Below are 5,082 nucleotides of genomic sequence, written 5' to 3'. Positions count from 1 at the left end.
GAGTGTCTGGTGCGCAATGATCCGACTGTAAACACACAAATCCAGGCAGAAACGATCCAGTGGATCCTGCGGTAGAGGAAACAAGTTCATACTCCACCGAAAACAGGGATCCGGCGCTTCCCGGGACGCATGGCAGGATCTGAGCTCTGAAACCAGACGTCACTTGAGCATAACGTCAAAGCTCATGGGTCAATGAGATAAGAATATAGAGGAAAACAAAAGAGAGCAGCGCGAGTGGGTGCCTCCTGACTCAGCAAACGATCGGAGGGACGTGGACACTTGCTGTCCACACCGCACACAGGCTGGTCGTTTTTGTGCTGTGCCTCTGCTGTCTTGTCTGTTCAAACCAATGGCACTTTAAGTCATTAATACGTGATTCGAGAGAGTCTTTGACTGTTATTCCCAACAAATAAAAATGCAGTCTCACTGCAAGCTCAATCAACAGCAAAACCAACTAAACAGTCAGATTTTCTCAAGAATATGGCATGCAAAACACATCGTCCTGGGAGCCCTGGGAGCCTCCTTGGGTACCCTAGCCAAAGTCAAAAGAGCCCACTGCCATGCCAGAGCTCAGGGACTCCAGGGACTCCTGGGGGCACCCAGAGGGCCTTGGGTGTGAGATAATATTTATGCTTTGCTTTCACAAGCACCAGACATGCTGCATGCTGACACCACTACATGACATGTGTGGGACTCGCAACTAGTACCTCTATATTATGGGCTTTCAAGGCACTGATCCTCTAATAAAAGGTGGTAATAATAGGCATTTATTGCATGATATAAATAAGTAAACATCGATTAGACTCTATTTGCGCATTATTTAAGCTGGAGGTTGCTGTTTTCTTTCAGACTGTCTGCCAAGCTAATACAGTATAATTTAATATAATATTACTGTATATACAGATTTATTAATATTTTTGAAAAAAGTCTCACCAAGGTTGCATTTATTTAATCAAACATGCAGTAAAAAAAACAGTAACATTGTGAAATATTATTATAATTTAAAAAAAATTAATTTAAATGTATAATTTAAAGTTTTCTATTTTAATATATTTTAAAAATGTAATTTATTCCTGTGATGGTAAAGCTGAATTTTCAGCAGCCATGACTTCATTACTAGTCTTCAGTGTCACATGATCCTTCAGAAATTATTCTAATATGCTGATTTGGTGGAAATATTTTTTATTATCAATGTTGAAAACAGTTTTTGAAAATGTAATAATTTAGTGAAAACCGTTACACATTTTTTCAGGACTCTTTGATGAATAGAAAGATCAAAAGTACAGTATTTATTAGAAAATTTTTTATTATTATTATTACAAATGTCTTTACAGCCACATTTGATCAATTTAATAGGTACATCCTTGCTGAATAAAACTATTTTTCTTAAAAAAAAACTTACTGACCAAAACAATATTTTGTGTGTGTGTGTGTGTGTATATATATATATATATACTGAACAAAATTATAAACGCAACACTTTTGTTTTTGCCCCCATTTTTCATGAGCTGAACTCAAAGATCTAAGACTTTTTCTATGTGCACAAAAGACCTATTTCTCTCAAATGTTGTTCACAAATCTGTTTAAGTCTGTGTTAGTGAGCACTTCTCCTAGTGAAAAATTTAAGGGGGTCTGAATACTTTCCGTACCCACTGTATATACATACATACACGATTCTTATTCTTATTAATAATAATGAAATGGGAATTATATATAGATGTAGAAATGAGTAGGTATCTGAATAGTGAAAAAAAATACATTTGGTTTGTTTGCAGCAATGATTTTCTTTTTAATCCTTTAAAACATCTTTCGTTTACTGAGGCCCCCTATAGTGAGCCATTGGTGTAGTACAAAGGTGTAATAAATTTATAGTCGATCTGCTTGAGGCAATGTATTGACGCTGAAAATGCTGTTTAAAAATAGCATTTGACCCAATAACCTAATCTGCAAGAAATAAAAGCTGTTTTGTTGTTTGTCCTCTTCCTCTCAGGTAATTATTAAAAATTCTTTGCACTCAAACCAATTCTATCCTAACATGCGTAAACAAACTATTACTTCAGTAACTCTGACACTTCTATTTTTATCCAAGTGTTGTGTATATTTTAATTTGCCTTCTTTTCCACAATATGACATCAAAAAGCCTCAGCACCCTTCAGATCCTCCTCTGAGATCACCAAAATAGCATCATCTCTCCTGAGCCGTAGCGAATCAAAGCTCGCATTCCACCTTATTTCCGTCAGTCATGCTGTCCTGATCTACTGAAAGGATTATTTTAATTCTACCATAACAAGCTTTTTATCCATATAACAGGTCTAATATAATCCCGCACGGCCGCACCCATCGTCTAACGCAAAGACAAGCTTTCATCATTATACTCAGGAAGATTACTGAGTTCTGGGATATGAGTATAGAAGTGTTGTTATTTTGTATTACTAGCCCAGTGGGATATACTTCAAATATAGTAGGCCTATTCCCAGTTTCCAGAATTTACTCATTATGCTGCCCTGCATATTTGTTGAATGGAATCCAATACTTGTTTATTACTAATTTTGGGGTGTTGATTCCAAAAACAGTGGCTGTTTTACTCTGTCCCATCATACGTTCTCACAAAATATGATGTGCATTTGTTAGCAAATTTACTTTTGACAACTATTTGTAAGGAGAAGTCTTGTTGTCCCCTATTATACTCACCAGAAAAACTGCAATAAAGACACGATTCCTGTCTTCTTCTGAGCCATTACAACTATTTGTTCCATTTCCCAGGTGATTTTTATACGAATGAATGATTCTGAAGACATTATTTTATGCCTAATCTTATATTTAAAGGTTAGAATTATATGGAAGCTTGTTTCTGCCATGGGATTAAAAAATAAAACCAAAGTAATTGTGATTTTTTTTTATTCTTTAGTTGAGTTTTTTCTTGCAATTCTGAGTTCATCTCATAATTGTTTTCTGAAAAATTCTGTCTTTTCTTCAGAATTGTGAGATATAAATTAACAATTGCAAATTGTGAGATAAAAAGTCTCAATTTCCTTTTTTTTTTAGAAAAGTTAGAATACTGTACGAACAGCAACAGAAAATTACAGATTTTGTGGGGAGAAAACCTTATGGGAAATTCATTAAATGGAGCAATTGAACATATTTCCCCACTCTTTGTCAGATTGTAAGTTAAATTATGCATTTTGATAACACCTTTTTGTCATTAAAACCAAAATATTGACATTTGACTGCTTTTGTTATTTTAAGCAACTGTATGTTTTTGTTTTGTTTGTTTTACCTAATATTAGTCTTAAAATCATTCTGATGGCATATACTTATGTTTGTTTATCACTTTCCCACAAACGTCTGTTCTAGATGAGTGGGTATGAAGTTCCTCGGGAAAAAAAAAAACCACACACACAAAACTACATTTGCTTTAAAGTGCATTCTAGCTGATTATTATTTGAACAATCATCATTTTCTGGAACAAAAAACACTGCACATGATGGAAATTTTGACTGAAATTTTTGTGCTCAGCATCATCAAATTAGGTAATATTATTAGGCTTTTTTTTTTGCAAATCAGAAGAATTCTTTTTCAAGATTTAGGACTGTGTTATCGGAGGATTTCTCCTGCCAGTCCTTTTTGTTCTACAGGCTAAAATAAACTATTTCTGTTTGTCAACAGGCTGAAATAAATAATAAAACAGGCACTTTTTACAAGCACTGCTGAGAGGTGTATATGCTATTTTAGGGCTGCTTGGTTGGCGTACCATTCAGAACATTTGTTTTAAAAGGGCAGGATGGGTTACTGTAGGTCATCTGACATGCAGAATCTTATTTCTACTCCAATGCACAATCACGTGCCCCTCGTGTACATTCTTGGCCCAGAGATCACAACCACTCTACAGGGAAGTCTAACTTCTAAACACTAGCTATACACATTATTCCTCATTGTGAATGAGAATAACAGTCCATCTAGAGCCATTAAATGACAACAGGCCCTGGTTAAGCAGGATATTACATTACAGTAACTGTACCGTTGAGCTTTGGGACTTTTTTCTAGTTGAGTCTGCAGTGTATAAGGGAAGGCATAAATGAATATCTAGTTTGCACATTAAGTCAAGATGCTTATCAAAGTATGTTCTTGTCCTTTCTTTGTTCCAAGTGTAAGAGATAAACCAGGGTTAAACAAGCATGCACCGTTTGAGAGATTCTGCTCTCATGCAGCTAAATAGACTCATAATCAATCATTTTGGATCGTTTAATAAATTTCACATACTCGGCACAATGCAGTCACACATGATCACAACAACTGATTAGGACCTTATTTTATGACAAATTAATAAATACCAATCAAAAAAAAAAGAAATGAATACTTTTATTCAGCAAGATCGCATTAAATTGATCAAATGTGGCAGTAAAGACAATTATAATGTAACTTTTTTAAAATACATGCGTCTTTTGAACTTTCCATTCATCAAATAATCTTGCTCTCATATAATTACACAATTTTGATGGATTTCTCAGCACACAGGAGCCAAAGAAATCAAATGATTTATAATCTGAAAAAGAAATATGATGTATGCCACAACGGTCTCATTTCTGGCACTTTGCCATTTACTCTTTCTGCTACGCTTGAAGTTGATGGTCACTGTCTCTCTTCAGAATATTTCATCTATGAAATAATAATCGAATGCCAAGTTAAATGTTTGTGCAAGGATCAATTGGTATTTCATGGAAATGTATGCAAAAGTAAACATTATTGGAGACATATCAATGTCAATATGAGCTCGCTGCTCACTGAGAAATGCAGCATAAGTCGCTTTGAATAAAAGCATCTGCCAAATGCATGAATGTAAAATGTGACTACTTTAAATAATAATATTATATATTACATATATTTAATTATTTTAAATAAGTGAACATTTAAAAAAAAATTTCAGCTCAACTAGCTCAATACGTGTATATATATATATATATATATATATATATATATATAATGTATCCTTTTTTTAAGAATGCACATTTTTCAGATTTTTTCAGATATTAGGATTTTATTTTTGCAAAACCTAACAAATCGAGCTGAAAGACAGGCATCACT

Source organism: Sinocyclocheilus anshuiensis, unplaced genomic scaffold (genome assembly GCF_001515605.1).
Source record: "Sinocyclocheilus anshuiensis isolate Anshui unplaced genomic scaffold, SAMN03320099.WGS_v1.1 scaffold457, whole genome shotgun sequence".
Taxonomy (NCBI): Eukaryota; Metazoa; Chordata; class Actinopteri; order Cypriniformes; family Cyprinidae; genus Sinocyclocheilus; species Sinocyclocheilus anshuiensis.
Note: the sequence above shows the minus strand (reverse complement) of the source record.